Source organism: Jaculus jaculus, chromosome 6 (assembly GCF_020740685.1).
Source record: "Jaculus jaculus isolate mJacJac1 chromosome 6, mJacJac1.mat.Y.cur, whole genome shotgun sequence".
NCBI classification, from domain to species: Eukaryota; Metazoa; Chordata; class Mammalia; order Rodentia; family Dipodidae; genus Jaculus; species Jaculus jaculus.
The window spans coordinates 85,299,890-85,317,130 of NC_059107.1; positions in this window are offsets into that span (position 1 = coordinate 85,299,890).

Here is a 17,241-nt window from a genome sequence, read left to right on the forward strand (position 1 = left end):
TTAAAAAATATCCTGAAACTCTGAAACTTCTAGATGAAAAAGTAAGAATAAGGGCTTTCTGATTAGGACTCCAGTCACTTAAAAGATAAGGCCAACAGTTGACAAATGAAACCTCTTGAAATTAAAACACTTCTGTACTGTGAAGTTGAGTGACAAGATGGCCTATTGAATTGGAGAAAATATTTGCCAGTTTTGCATCTGACAAGGGATGAATAAAAAACATAACCAAAAACCTTAACAATCAAATCAAAAAGTGGGCTATTGAGCTGAAGAGCATTCTCAAAAATATTAAAACAGCTAATAAATATTTTACAAAAGTATCCAACATTCTTAACTATCAGGAAAGTGAACATTTAAAACTACTTCGAGATTCCATTTCATCCAAGTTAGAAAGGGTATCATCAAGAAAACAAATGACAACAAATACTTGTGAGGATATGGGGAAAGGGGACTGTTATTCACTCTTGGTGGGACTGTAATATGATGCAGCCATTATTGGAATCACTGTAGCGGTATCTCAAAAAGCTAAAAATAGGGAATGGAGAGCTGGCTCAGTGGTTAAACATGCTTCTTTGAGAAGGCTGCTGATCTAAGTTCAGCCTTCCCCAGTATCCACATAAAGCCAGCTGCAAAGTGGGCGTGTCTGTGATCCCAATGTAGCTATGGGAGTGAGAGATGAAGCCAGGAGAATCTGAAGTTCACAGGCCAGCTAGACTGTTGTTCATTTGTAGTGATTAAAAAAAAAAAAAAAAAAAAAAAAAAAAAAAAAAAAAAAAACCAAAAAAAACCCAGCCGAAAAAAAGGTGGAGTAGAAGAACACTGACACCTCGAGATTGTCCTCAAACCCCAACACTTGTGCCACAGCATGTGTACACCCATAAACACACACACACACATGCACATACAAATAAGCTTTTTTTTTTAAGTTTTTATTTTTATTTATTTCACAGAGAGAGAGAGAGAATGGGTGAGACAGGGCCTCCAGCCACTGTAAACGAACTTCAGATGTGTGCACTACCTTGTGCATTTGGCTAATGTGGGTTCTGGGGAATCAAACCTGGGTCCTTTGTTTTTGCAGGCAAATGCCTTAACTGCTAAGTCATCCCACCAGCCTACAAATAAGTTTTTTTAAAAGCTAAAAATAGAGCTACTGTGTGACCCAATATACTTGGGCATATATCCAACAGACTCCATACCTTACCATAGATATAGTTACACGTACTTGTTCATCACTGCTCTGTGCACAATAACTAGTAAATGGAATCAGCCTAGTAGTTTATCAGCTGATGAAGTGATGAAAATATAGCACATTTACACAATGGAATTTTATTCACTGTAAAAAAATAAAATAACATTTGGAGGAAAATGGATGGTACTTGAAAATATTCTGAGTGACATAGATCAGACTGAGAAACACAAATGTCACATGGTCACTCTCATATGCAGAGCTAAGCTTTGGCGATTTACATTTGTGTGTTTAAGAGTGTCTGGAGAAACCAAAAAGCAAGAATAGAGCCATGGGGGATGATAAGAGGCCTGGAAACCTGAGTAGTATAAGTCATGTGATATGAAAGTGGGGTAGGGAAAACTAAGGATGAAGAGCCTAAGCAGGTATTCGGGTGAGGGGCCAGGTCAACCAAAGCTAAGGCTACCTGAAAAAGCTGCATGAAAACCTACTACTTGGCAAGCTAATTAGAAAATATAATTTGAAAAATTAAAGAGTATGAAGAGAGCTACCCTGCATATGTGAATAATGCTCTTCTCAGAAGACAGGGGCTAAAAAATAAAACCCCAGTGCTAGTTTTGGAGAACTTCTCTATGATTTGTTGATCAGGGAAGTTCCAGAGGCCAGAAAAATATATAAACTATCGTGATTACATTTGGTTGCCTACCCAAACTAGATGCAGAGACCATACCAGTAAAAGACACTAAAAGTCCTGGTTGGAGGATATATAGAAATCAAGCTGGAACCGAGCTGGAAGCTCCCTATGCTGCGGTGACAGACGGTACTGTGCAAGTGGCATGGTTGTTGCGAGGGTAACCATCTGTTTTGTGATTTGACTTAAGGTCACTCCACAGGAGGGGATCCATGGCTGGTACTGTAAACCTGGTCAAAACCTATGGCTTGAGAGATCATGGGCCCCAGAAAGAAAGCTACTGCTATTGCTTAATTGAATGGTCATGCTGTTGGACAAAATGCCTTCTAAATATTTATGTTTATACACATAGATTAGTGATGTTCTCAGCCTTGGTTAGAGACACTTCTTTTTTCAGTGAGCAGTACTTAATATAGAGTCTCATAACTGGTAAAAATGTTGAAAATAAGCCTGGCGTGGTGGAGCATGCCTTTAATCCCAGCACTTGTGAGGCAGAGGTAGGAGGATCACCATGAGTTCGAAGCCACCCTGAGACTATAGAGTGAATTCCAGACCAGCCTGAGTTAGAGTGAGACCCTACCTCAGAAAACCAAAAAAAAAAAAAAAAAACCTTCCAAAGATGTTGAAAATAAGTGGCTTTTGAATGACCTCAGCCCTAAACAGGACATTTATATTATTCCTTCCAAAGATCAGGAAACAATGTGGAAGTGGGGTCTGAAATAATGCAGTAGCCAGAGGATGTGGAGAAATGTTGTGGTATACTGTCTTCTATACATAATAAAACCATTATACTTATGATCTTAAAGCAGCTGTTGTTACCTGACCAAAACCAGAACAAGATTGGCCCTATCAACTTTCCATCATGGATGAAGGTGGTCCATGTGAGGCCCCCTACTTCTCTGAGGAACTATCGGTACTTAATGTTTGGTTTTATAGATGGAATCACTTTCTTAAGTGGTTTAGCCACTGGTACCCATGTTCTAGTAAAGAACCCACAACCCATGCTCATGCAAGCATCCCTAATTAAACTCAGTGTGGTGCCAAAAAAAAAGATGGGAAAACTGGAATGGGAATAGTTGGGAAGAAGAAAGTGCTCAGCATGAGTGGTAAGAGGACAAGAGAGATAAGAATATGATCAAAATGCATTATGTGCATATATGAAATTATCAAAAGATGCAATAAAGAAAGAAAAAATGCCAAAACACATCAATTTTTAAAGGTTCACAGTAATTCTCTGTCAAGGATTATCAAACCAACAAAAGTATAACCTTAAATTTACTTTTATTTTTTTGGCAATGAGCAGCTCATTCTTTTTTCTTTCTTTCTTTCTTTTGGTTTTTCGAGGTAGGGTCTCACTCAGTCCAGGCTGACCTGGAACTCACTATGTCGTCTCAGGGTGGCCTCGAACTCACAATAATCCACCTTCCTCTGCTTCCCAAGTGCTGGGATTGAGCAGCTCATTCTTTAACCCCTTCTATGATAAAGTTCAGTTGTTGTTAGGTAAACCTCTAATTAGCAAGTTGAACTAAATAATTATTAATATTTATGAGCTTAAAAAACTAAAAATGCTTAGTATAATTAAATTACAGGCATTTATGGCTAGAGAAAGTGTTATAGGGCTGAAGAGATGGCTTAGCCATTAAGCACTTGCCTGTGAAGCCTAAGGACCCCAGTTCGAGGATCAATTCCCCAGGACCCATGTTAGCCAGATGCACAAGGGGGTGCACGTGTCTGGAGTTCGTTTGCAGTGGCTGGAGGCCCTGGTGTGCCCATTCTTTCTCTGTCTCTCTATCTGCCTCTTTCTCTCTGTCACTCTCAACTAAATAAATAAAAATGAACAAAAAATTATTTTAAAAAAAAGAAAAAGAAAAGTGTTATATTTGAAAATCTGATTAAAAGTGCTTTTGGAAAATATGTGTAATTTTTTAAGTTAATCATAAATTTAAATAAATGTAGAAAAACACTGCAAGAAAAAATACTGATAAAACCTTTGTTTTCTTTTGAGAAAAAGCTTTCTTGCTGCTTTTGAAATCTGCCATTGAGGACTTCTGTCAGTATTTCACTCCCCATCACAAGACTCTTTCAGGCTTCAGTTGCTCTGGAGAGTGCTCACACACATGCTTTGAGTTTGCTTATTATATTGTTAGCAGGGGGCTGGGGAGATGGGTCAGCAGTTAAACGTGATTGCTAACTTATATTATTTACAGGTTTTAAAACTTGTTTTATTTTTTATTACTTTGAATAGAAACAGAAAATACCCTACTTGTGTAACCATGTTCACCACAGAAGTGTTCAGCATGAGTGGGAAAAGAATAAGAATACCAATACCTCACTTGTCTTCTAAGACATAGTATTTTACCTAGTCAAAGATGAAACACATTATATATACAATAATACAAGACTGAAATGATATTTGTCAATTTGTCTTATTGATAAGCATATGAAATTCTATTCAACTATAATCACTAGAGCAATCCTGTTGATTATCAAAAGTATTTTATTTGATTTATCATCTGGAAAATATTTGCAGGGTAAAATATGCATCTTAATACTCCAGAAAATAGGCAGAGAAAATTGCTGGATTAGCCCCAAGCTTTTCTTAGAGAACAAAGGTATGACAGCCTCATAGATGAGCTGTAAGGGGTTATAAGTACAAGGATATATTTCACTGTGAAATGAGAGTAGTCATTAAATTGAAACCTGGCTCCTAGTGAATTTCCTTTGGGGACTACTAAGTAATCTTCAGTACAAAAGTCACAAAAGTGTCTCAGAAGTATTTCAGGAAGCCAGCCATTTGTGACACTTTGTGGCTATGGAACTGATCAAATCAATTATTAAATGAACACAAAGCATTAGGGGAATGAACCAAGAAGAGAGAAATGAAGGAGAAATGCATAGGTAAATAAACATGGAAAATTATTTTTATACAGGTTCAATATTTTACAGTATCTTGAAAATGTAAAATGATTAAAGGTATTAGGAAGTTTTGTCTTCACACTCCTCTACTCTCTCTAGTACTATGTAATATAGTACTGTTCAACATTTTTCCCTTGCATCTAGAAGATGATGTATTTATATTTATGTTTACTTATATTTATTTGATAGGAGAGGATTAGGGGTATTAGTGAACATTATTGATACCTTCTTTTATATAATTGTAACAACAAAATACAATTATTAGGAAATATATTAAATGTTTAGTCAGCATATAGTTTTAAAATAAAGCACTTTCAAGATTATAATAGGAGATTGGAGGCTGCTCTTCTGTCTGTAATATATTCACAGTGGGTTTTGTGTGTGAAATGGCTACATACACTGCCTGGCCAAAACTGTGATGAAAAAAATAGTATGTAAAATGTTTGTGACAATATCTATAAAATACTATGTGCTATCTAGCTATACATAAAACTTGTGGGCAAAAAATATTAAATTTCTTATTTATTCAACATTTACAGCAGTTGAGATTCCATTTGGAGAGGTTAACAACTCTTCTTATTCTTGAAAACTAAGTCAAAACATTTTCATGTTAATGGAAATGATTCTTTTAGGTAATCATAATTTGTCCTATCTAATATATCAAATTCAAGCCGGTGTGGTGGCACATGTCTTTAAGCCCAGCACTTGGGAGGCAGAGGTAGGAGGATCACTGTGAGTTCAAGGCCAACCTGAGACTACATAGTGAATTCCAGGTCTATCTGGACTAAAGTGAAACCCTACCTTGAAAAGTATACACACACACACACACACACACACACACACACACACACACACACAATATATACATATTAAAGGTATTAGGAAGTTTTGCTTTCACACTCTCCTCTACTCTCTCTAGTCCTGTGTAATATAGTACTGTTCAACACATATGTATATGTGTGTGTGTGTATACATATATATATATATATATATAATCAAACTCATCATGAAGCTCTAATTTATACACCATACATTGTGAAGGTCATTATCCTTACCTGGCCTAGATACTACCCAATAAATCAGCCAGACACTCAGAGGAACCTTGTATATCCAAAGACAGATATCCAGGCTTCCACTAAGACTACATCCCATCCAGCTCCTCTCCAGGCACATTGTAGATGGGCACATGGAATGGGCACTTGAATAGGTCCCCAGGTTCCTGTCATAACAGCACCCACTGTGGTTTCCTGCTAAAAAGATGCTCAGATGGAGTAGACATTTGTGTTCATCACATTACAATGAGCACTTATGTCATATGGCGTGGGTTTTATTTATTTATTTATTTGAGACTGGCTGTCATGTAGTGCAGGCCAACCTTGCATTCTGGTCCTCTTGTCTTGGCTTCCTAAGTGCTGGAATCATAGGTGTGCACCACCACACCCAGCTTCCAGTGATGCCAAAGTAACTCATGAGACATTGCTCAGGTTTTGACTCCAAGGAAACCTAAGTGAGGCTACTCACAACCAAGATGACCATGGTAGCAATTCTTCCTGCTCTGAGGTTAAATTGCTGCTTACCACTCTATTCTACTACTTATTTGGGACACGGACATAAGGTATGTTCCTCCCACCCCTGTGATGTGTTTTCACATCAAAATCCATCAAAGGCTAAAAACAAAAAGCTGTTGAGAGCTCAGTACTAAATGACACATCTCTATCTCACTCTCCAAGCCTCGGGAAACATCCTGGAAGAAGATGTTGAAAGAACCTAAGAGCCAGAGCGTAGGAAGGAATATTTTGGGACACTGTTCTGTGCACATGAAGAGACCAGTATATTCATAACCTCAAAGTGGCTGCAGACTTCCATTATCACCACAAACTCTGCACAATATTGAAATCATCAATATTTTGACATGGATGGTAGAGGAGGTCTAAAAGAAAGAGGCATCAAAAAGAATTAGGTGCAAAGAGGAGGCAGGTTAATGGAATGGAGGTAGGGATGGGAGACAAACGATGGTAATGGGAGGGAATTATAACCAAATTACAATATGTTCAGGTATGAAAATTCTCAATAAAAATGGTTCATTTAGGCTTGCTGGTTAGTTATCTAGCCAAATTTGTGAGCTCTAGGTTAAGTGACAAATTTTGTCTCAAAAATAAGGTGAAGAGGATTGAGGAATATACCTGATGTAAACCTCTGGCTTCCACATGCACGCAAGTGCGTGCATGCACACACACACACACACACACACACACACACACAATTTTACAGAGGGTTGAAAAAAAATCAAGAAAGTAGACCACTGAGGGACTATCAAAAGTATATTAGGAATTATCAAAAGTATATTAGGCATCCCAGCTCCTGCAGCCAGAGGGGGGCTGGTGTGCCCATCCCCCGCCGGAGGAGGCCATGCTGTCCTGCCTGCTCAAGAAGCACCAGGCCAGCACAAGGAACTAAGTACCTGCCGGCCCAGGTTCAGTTCCCCGGCACCCACATGCAGCCAGATGCACAAAGAGGCACATGCATCTGGAGTTTGTTTCCAGCTGCAGGAGATCCTGATGTGCACATTCTCTTTTCCCTTCTATCTCATAAACAAATATATATTTAAAATCTTTATCAACATATTTCTCTTAAAATAACACAGGAAGTATAAGAAAAAAAAAGTTACAAAACAAAGTTTAAAAATTTTTAGACCATTTATAAAAGAGTTTTCATGGATTATTTTTATTATTTTTGTTAGTTTACGAATGAATACTGTATATGTCTATTCTGTACAACATAATACTATAAGATATGCACACATTGAAGAATGATTAAATTAATTAACATGAGATCATTCCATGTTTTAATTTTTTGTTTTATAACATTTTCACACATATATTACATTTTGATAAGATGCACCCCATATTACTCTCCCTGTGCCACCATACACCTTATTCTTACCATTAATAATGGCTACATCAAGGAACCACTAACTGTCATTAGCTCCTCAGGGAGAGAGTTTCCTCTGCTGTATGGCATTTTTCCTCCAGGCATAACATGCTGACATCTCGGAGTAGAGAATGTAGCAGACAGCTTCAGGTTCACTGAGATGAACTTCCAGACCAGGCACAGTTATGGAGGAAGGGATATTTATTGAAGCCTACAGATTCAGGGGAAATTTCATTAATGGCAGAAGAAGCTGGCCTGCCTTCACAGGACCAGGCAGAGACAGAAGTACAATCCTAAAGGTCAAAAACCACAGCACACTTCAGGAACTCCAGCTAGGCACAGTTTGCATATCTTTAGATTGAAATCAGAAACCCACCACCACACCTCAAGATCACCCAGTGACATTGTCTCCAGCCAGGTAGCCATCAGATGCAAACTACAAACAAATAAACAACTGAATATATTGGGGGCCATCTATTCTATTCAAACCACCACAACCTGGTAGCCATGGCAATGTTAGAGCATAACAATACAATGACAGCCAGGGATATCCCATGGTAATGGAGCTACTGACACTCCCTGGTAGATGGAAGAGGGAAGAGGGATTGTAGTTATTGTTCCATCCTGCCCTCCTTTCAGCTGCAAGTGATTTTAGGAGATGCTAGATCATACAGATTATATAAATAGAGTGTAACTATAAGGGGAACTTTATGATGCAACATCCATGAAGTTGGCTTTCCAGGAATCAGGTGGAACTTCCTGGTGATGCAGCTGCCTTTGAATCACCCACACTCTAACTCCTCAACGGTGGTCTGTAAGAAAACCTAATAAAGTCATTGGTTCACCAAGTTGGACTTTGGTGAAATTGTGCTTTGGTCTATCATATGAGCCCTATCTGGGGTAAACAGATGTGTGTTCACATCTCCCTAGGAACAAAGTTTCATACTTCCTAATAATCTGCTCCCCTATCCAAAAGATAATTATTGGCCTCCATCATTTATAGGTCTTGGGCAGATAACCACCACTGCTATCTGTTCATGGGTGCAATGACCTTGTCATGTCTGAACCACAGAGATCCACAGTACTCCTCCCCATCCTCCAAGACTTAAATACTTTCCATCCTCTCCTTTTGCAATGTTCTCTGAGTGACTGATGTATATGTCCCATGTAGGGCCAAGCACTTATCAATTATTTTCAACAATTTGACCAGTTATGAGTCTCTGCACTAATCACCTCTCATTTCTGAAAAAGAAAAAAAGGAGAGGAGAGAGAGAGAAACAACAATAAGAAAAACAAAGAGGAGGAGGAAGAGGAGGAGGAAGGAGAGAGGAGAGAGGGAGTGAAGGAGGAGGAAAAGGAGGAGGAGGACAGAGAAGAGAGTGAGGAAGAGAGAAAGAATAAGGTGAAGGAGAAGAGGAGGAGGAAAAAAGTCATAGAAGTAGTAGCAGTCATTCCATTAATTTTCCTATAAATTTCTCAAGATTTTGCTTTTCTTTACAAGTGTATAAAATTCCATTGTGCCCATGTACCACATGTTCATTATCCACTCACCCATTTATGGACATATAGGGTAGATCTATTTTCAAGCTGTTGTGAGTAGAGCAATGAACATGGATGTGCAAAGATCTCTAAACTATAAGCCCAGGACAGGTATAGATGGGTCATACAGTAGGTCTATTTTTAGCTTTTTGAAGAACCTCTCACTGACTTTCTTTCATAAGTGGTTGTGCCAGTTTACAGAGCCACTAACTATCCACTTTCCCCACATCCTGACCAGCATTTACTTTCATTTATTTTATTGATGATTACCAAACTGACTGGGATGAAATGGAATCACAAAATATTTTTAATTTGCATTTCCCTGATGGCTAACAATTTTGAACACTTTAAAAATATTAGCATTTATATTTCTTCTTTTGAGAACTTTTGTTCCATTCCATATCCTCCTCCTTTTTTTAATCAGATTGTTAATTTTCTTAGTATTTAGTTTTTTGAATTCTTTGTAATATGCTAGGTATTAATCATCCTTTAGATGCATAGTTGGCAAAGATTTTCTTCTAATCTGTAGGCTGCCACTTCATTGGTTTGATAGTTTGCTTTGTTGTACAGGTTTTTAGTAACATTAAGTCTTGTTTGTTGATCCATTTGTTGATCAGTTGACTTATTTGCTGGACATAAAATTTAGGAGTGTTTTGTTCTTTTCAATTTTTCATAATAATTTGAGAAACACTGATTTTAGTTCTTCTTGAAAAGTCTGGTAGAATTCTGCAGTAAATCTGTCTAAAACTTGAATTTTTCTAGCTGATTTTTTTTTTTATTACCACTTCAATCTCTTTTCTAGTTATAGGTCTGTTTAAATTACTCATCTTGGTTTAGCTTTGGTTAATTATATGTATCAAGAACACATATACAAGATATTTGACATAAGTAGATGAGATGTTCCAGTTAATGAGACATATAACAAAAGGAATTTTTCTCTAATTAATAAAGAACAAATAGCTGGAACATAGGTTGTGCTCTAGGGAATAGTGGTGGGTGACATTTGAAAGATAGTTTGAGGCTACAGTATTCAGTCTATATATGCTATGTTGATTGTTTGGTGAAATGATCTCATAAATACTAGATACCCACTGAATGTTCTATAGCTTAAAATATGACAGGGGCCTGGAAAGATGGCTCAGCAATTAACAGTGTTTGCTTGCAAAATCTGACGACTGGGGTTCAATTCCTCAGTACTTCATACAAAAATGCAATAAAAATGATTCCTCTTGAAAATTACATACAAAAATATTATTAAAATATTATAAACTATTGTAAACTGTAAATAATTTTAAAAACTAGCTCATCCATCTTTAGAAAAGAACACTAGTTCTTTATGAGTTGGGTGTGGCTGGAAACAATCAGTTAAGGTTAAAACCTTATTGTAGTGAAAACTTCAGGATCCAGATTTAACCAGTCTATGAAAATGCCACTAAGGCTTATTGGAATAAGGTGGCTTGGTATAAAAGCATATAGAACTGAGTTCCTACTGCCTTTTTCCCCAGCACACTGCACCCAAACACTCTAAGAGACTAGCTCTTTGATCTCTTCCCTTTTAAAACAACCAAATAACCTCTGTTTAACCTTCATGATAAATTCGCACCTTGTAATAGGATTTGTTTCTACAGTTGTAGTTGAGTTGGATATATTTATTAAGAAAACATAAAGATAATATGGCTTATATTTTATAATAGTTTCAAATGTCTGAATTTAAATAAGTACATGACTATCTTAACTTTTTCCTATGAGTACAATAGCACAGGCAGAGTAAATTAATTCCTGCCTCAAAGTTGCTGAGAAAATGAATTCCTTAAGAAGATTAGAGTCATTTTCTTTACTTAGAGGTATTCCTGACATCCCACATTGAAATTACACAAGATTAACTCCATTAACACCATTTCCCATTCTTTAAACTAGTAGACATTTAGAAAGCAGCATTTACACTGAATAGTTCAAAGCATATTTTAAGAAAAGCTTTCAAATGCTTAGAAATGCTAATATAAGTATCATTTAAGGTTTTAAAGTGGGGTGATGAAAGGTTAAACAACATATTATTGATCATATAGTGAACCAGAAATGCAATGGAATTGTACTGCTTAATTTTCTCATACTCATTCAGTTAGCATATGTTTGTATGTATGTAGTATTTCAAATCAAATAAAAACTTAAAAGATTCCCTCAAATGCAAATATAGTATCATATTTCCTATGCTTCTTATAGAACACCTTTAATTTACAGTCACTTGAATATTTCTTATTATGTCATATACATGACATTTCTTTGTAGGCTATTTACAATATGTTAAAAACAAAGCCAATTGTGGTAGTACATGCCTTTAATCCCAGCACTTGGGTGGGAGAGGTAGGAGGATCGCCATGAGTTCAAGGCCACCCTGAGAGGACTTAGTGAATTCCAGGTCAGCCTGAGCTAGAGTAAGACCCCTACTTCGAAAAATTAAATATACATACATACATACATACATTATATATATATATATGATATTATATATATGTTATATATATATGTTATATATATATGATGTTATATATATATGTTATATATATATGATGTTATATATATATGTTATATATATATGATGTTATATATATATGTATATGATGTTATATATATATGATGTTTTATATATATATGTCAGTATGTATGTATGTGTGTTTATGTATATATATATATATATATATACACACACACACATATATACATACATACATACATACATACATACATACATACATAAATACATAACAGGGGGCTTAGAATTCCAGGTTAAGAACTAGAGATATGGCTTAGCAATTAAGGTGCTTACCTGCAAAGCCAAAGGACCCAGGTTCAATTCCCCAGGACACATGTAAACCAGGTACAAGGTGGCTTCATTTGCACTGGCTGAAGACCCTGGCATGCTCTTGCTGTCTCTCTCTCTCTCTCTCTCTGCCTCTTTCTCTCAAATAAATAAATAAAAATAAAATACTTTTTAAAAGAATATTAGGGCTAGAGGGATGGCTTAGCAGTTAAGGTATTTACCTGCAAAGCCAAAGGTCCCAGGTTTTTCACCAGGACCCGCATTAGCCAGATGCACAAGAGGGCACATACATCTGGATTTTATTTGCAGTGGCTGGAGGCCCTGGTGCACCCATTCTCTCCCTCTCTCTCTCCCTCTTTCTTTGTCAAATAAATAAATGAATAAAAATTTTAAAAATATATAAAAAATAAAAAGAACACTAAAAACCAAGGTTAAAATAGTACTACAAGATACTAAGCTGTCTCTAAAGCATATATTAGAGAGTTAACAAAATCAACAGGATACCATGAAAATATAAGGTACAATACCTGATTAAGTGTCATTGGTGCTACTGAAGTGTATAACACATAAATTTCTTTCTCTAGCAATATGTTTACATGAGTCACCAGGGCCATTCTGAACAAATGTCACAACAATCCATCAATTTCTCTCCCCCTCAACCTTAAGCCATCTTCAAGGTTTTCTTTTTTGTTTTGTTTTGTTTTGTTTTTTTCATCTTTAAGGTCTTTAACTGAAGATACATAAAAATATTCTTGCTTAAAAATGTAACATTTCAGGGCTGGAGAGATGGCGTAGTGGTTAAGCGCTTGCCTGTGAAGCCTAAGGACCCCGGTTCAAGGCTCGGTTCCCCAGGTCCCACGTTAGCCAGATGCACAAGGGGGCGCCCGCGTCTGGAGTTCGTTTGCAGAGGCTGGAAGCCCTGGCGTGCCCATTCTCTCTCTCTGCCTCTATCTGGCTTTCTCTCTGTGTCTGTCACTCTCAAATAAATAAATTAAAAAAAAAATGTAACATTTCAAAATAGGAGAGAGTTCTAGTTTAATAGTTTAATAACTCTATAATTTTCCTTCAGTTTCTTTTCCTATCCTTATATTAACGCAAGGAAACTTTATAATCTTTCATTTTTCCTTTTGGTCTATTAATGGTTATTGAAAGGTGGAAAATACTGAGTTTTCATCTAGATAGTTCTTAAAGAACCTAACCACAACAATCTATTCAACCCCCCTATTTATAGTTATTTTCACTAAAAAAACCCTAATAATTTAAATTATAATTTCTTTATGCTGAAACAAAGAGCATACGTTTTTTTGTTGCTATATATATATTTAGTGCAATCACCTTTTTGAAAATACAACAATTCAAAATGAAACAATACATTTAAATGTGTGCATATAATTGCTTTTACACAGATAGAGAATAGGGTAAAATTAGACCCAATGGACCAGTAGTGTAATTACTTCTATGGAAGAGGAAAGAGGTGTCTCTAGGGAGATCTTCTGCTTTATCAGCTTTGTTTGAATGTTTTTTGTTTTGTTTTTAGTTTTGCACACAGTAAATACAGTCAAGTTGGTATCATTGTTAGCCTCCTCCCTGGCCTCCCCACTCCACCTAGACCCTCCTTGTTAGAGTATATGGGTCATGCATTGTGGGGTTAGCCATCAGTTATGGGTAGGGGGAAATGTCTCTGTGTATCATGACACAACATGTGGCTCTAACATTCTTTCACCCCCTCTTCCACAAACTTCCCTGAGTCATGTTGGGTTCATTTTAGGTCTGCTTCAGTGATGAAGTCTTGGGAGCCTCTGTGTCTCTGGATATCTGATTTGGTAGGAGTTGATTGTTCTCTGTGTTGATCTCCTTCACCCTTGTGCTGGTACCAGGTTCACCAAGAAAACAGCACACTTGCTTGTTTTACCAATTATTCTGAGTTTCAGCTAGGGTCCTTTTGAGGTATGATGGGGTGGTTCTCTCCTTAGGATCTGTGTCTATCTGAAAAAGAGAAGCAGATTCTCCGATGGAGAGTAAAGTTAGCATCAGATAAATGGGATAACCATTTTTTGTTTAGAGAGAATTTAATAGGTGTAGGCCCTCTCGTAGTCTACGATTGGTGATAGCTTGATAATGGAGAGCGGGCTCATTTGTGGATCTGGTTCTGACTTGTTTCTCAGCTCCAGCTATGGGCTCCATTTCACTGAGGGGATCAGTTAGCTAAATCAAAAGCAGTTGGTTTCCCACCATGGCTGTGCACCACTTGCCAGAGCCTGCTGGCTGAAAGGGTTTGAGCCTGATGGGAGTGAGGATTAAAGAAAGACAGGAAAAAGACTGAAAGCAAGGACTCCAGTCCAGGACTCAAGCAAGGACTGAAGCCAGGACTGAAGCAAGGTTTATTTCACAGCATTCCTTTTTATATCTTCTTACAGTTTTTCCATGGACAAAAGTTCCATGAGTCTCACACAAGTTTCTATCAAAAACGTTAAGCCTTCCTGTTACAGAGTTTTTGCACTTCAATCACTTCTCAGTACAAAAGACTATTAAGGCCAGCCAAATGGCTTCCAACACGGAATATACAACTTTCTCATGAAGTGACATTTACCCATAAGTTTCTTTTTCCCCAAGTGACTTGGCTCAAGAGGGATCAACAAACAACCCTCTCCATAACCATGAACAAATGCCAAAAAGACCAATTACCAATCTTTCCAACTGTTCATGAACTATAGCCATCTCTCAGCCCCATCACACTTGCCTGTGACCTTCATGAAGTAGGGGACACAATCTAATAAGGCATATGTATGTGTCCTTCCCAAAGGCTTCTCTCCTGGAGATTCCCCTATTATTTCCATTCTCCCCTTTCCCTTTCCAGCCAGGCAAGAATTCCCTTCTTGCTTGAGTCTGTCTAGCCTTCTCCAGGATACTAATTCTCCCTAAAATTAACCTCATAATTCATAATTTACCCTTCTTGGAATCTGTTTTCTCAATTCTTTGTTAAACTCAGTAAGAATCTAAAAGTCGGGGTTCATGGTCCTTGGGGTCCCTAAGCCACCAAATCCTGCATCACCAGAACCATATTCCTGTCAAACTGATCTTGGGTTCTGCTGGGACCCACATTGAATACCAAATGTGGTATGAAACTTTTTTTTTTTTTTCCTGGAGAAACACCAACACATGTCTATTAACCCCAGATAGGTTATAGGTGACAAACCAAAGCAAGAATGACCCAAAATCCAATTTGAGTGAAGCAATGAGTTTATTGGGGTTGCTTAGTAAGCATGGATGATTCAAAGGCTGCTGCACCCCAAGATCCCACCAAAGCATAGGTGACTACTTGACTCCTGAAAGCTGCATTTGGAGCACCCTGCAAGACTTGCAGGCATGTCAGCATGGTTAGAGAGTCTACCAGTCCCCTGCAGTTATTTACAACTTTTCTAACTTTGGGGAGGGGAGTTGTGACTTTATAAGTTTCAGCTCTGCCAGACTTGTTTACCTCTTGAATCTCCTGATTTCTCCCTCCACCCTCCAGGAGGGTATGTTCCAATTAGGAGAAACAACCAGAAAGGGTCATATGCTATCGTTTTTTAGAATAAATTTTCTAATTCTTTCATGTTGGCATTTGTTCAACATATTTATAGTATTTCAACTATTATCTCGTTTGACCTTGAATAAATCAGTCAGATATGTTTATAATCTGCAAAAAAAGAATTAAAATGGGAGATAGCAGCATAACAAATAATAAATGTTAACTGGGTCAATTGTTATGTAACTTTCAGTTTTTATAACGTATCACACATATAGGTATTTTTAGGAGTTTTCACCTCAGTTGGTAGAGCACTTGCTTAGCATGAGTATAAGGGCCTAGGTTTAATTCTCACCACAAGAAACTGTAAACTATTCACCTCCCTGGTCCTTGAGCACCATTACTCAGTTCCCCAAGCAACCTTTGATCATTAAAACTAAACCAAAGCCTGTGATTGTGAAGATCTGAAATATCAGAAGTATATCACAATAAGAAGTACATCACAATAACTGTAAAAATAGCTAATCAATTTTATCAGTTGGCCCACAGCTCATCAATAATGTTCCTAAGATAAACAAAATTATCATGACAAATATTACCGTTATAGGCATCTTGCAAGATGAATAACATCTGAGTGATTTTCCAGTGACAAAACAAACTTGTTTGACACATGAAGTATTTATTAAATAAATAGGAAGGTATGTAAAATGGCAGTGCCATCTACCGGCCAAGAATATTAATGACAGCACATTTTAATGCTTCATATTTTCTAATAGTTGTTCCTCATTTTAAAAGACAATAAATTTATTATTGTATTTTATTTTCAGATTCCATTAACAAGATGCAATTTACTTTATAAATAAAGCTAAAATATTTTTCTTTTCCTTTTTTTTTCTTTACAACTTCTATACTTACAATGAACCATATTTCCCTCCCCACCCCCACTTTTCTCTTTACAACTCTGCTCTCCATCATATCCCCTCCTGCTCTCCATTAGTCTCTATTTTAATTTGATGTCATCTTCTTTTTCTCTTATTACAAGGGACTTGTAAAGGTATTGCTAGTCACTGGGAGGTCATGGATATCAAAGCCAATTTCTGTCTGGACAGTTGTATTGTAAGGAGTGGTACGCTTCCTTTGGCTCTTACATTCTTTCCACCACCTCTTCACAATGGACCCTGAACCTTGGAGATTGTGATAGATATGTTTCAGTGCTGGACATTCCTTTCCCTTCTTCTCAGCACTGTGTTGCCTTTTGGGTCATCCCAGTGGTCACTGCCATCTGAAAAGAGAAGCTTTGGTAACCAGAAGTGAGAGTAGCATTAATATATTAATATGAACATTAAGTGTAGGGCTTTCTGTGTAGTTTTGTGAGAATAACATATGCATTTAGCCAGACAAGAGCAGGCTTTATACCCCTATTGCACTCAGGTTCACATTGCTGGTAGAAATTACCCAACCAAGAGCAGCTTGTGGGAAAAAGGTTTATTTGGCTAACAAACTCAAGGGGAAGCTCCACAATGGCAGAGGAAAACAATGGCATGAGCAGAGGGTGGACATCACCCCCTGGTCTACATAAGATGGCAACAGGAACAGGAGAGTGTGCCAAACACCAGCAAGGGGGAGCTGGCTATCACACTCATAAGCTCACC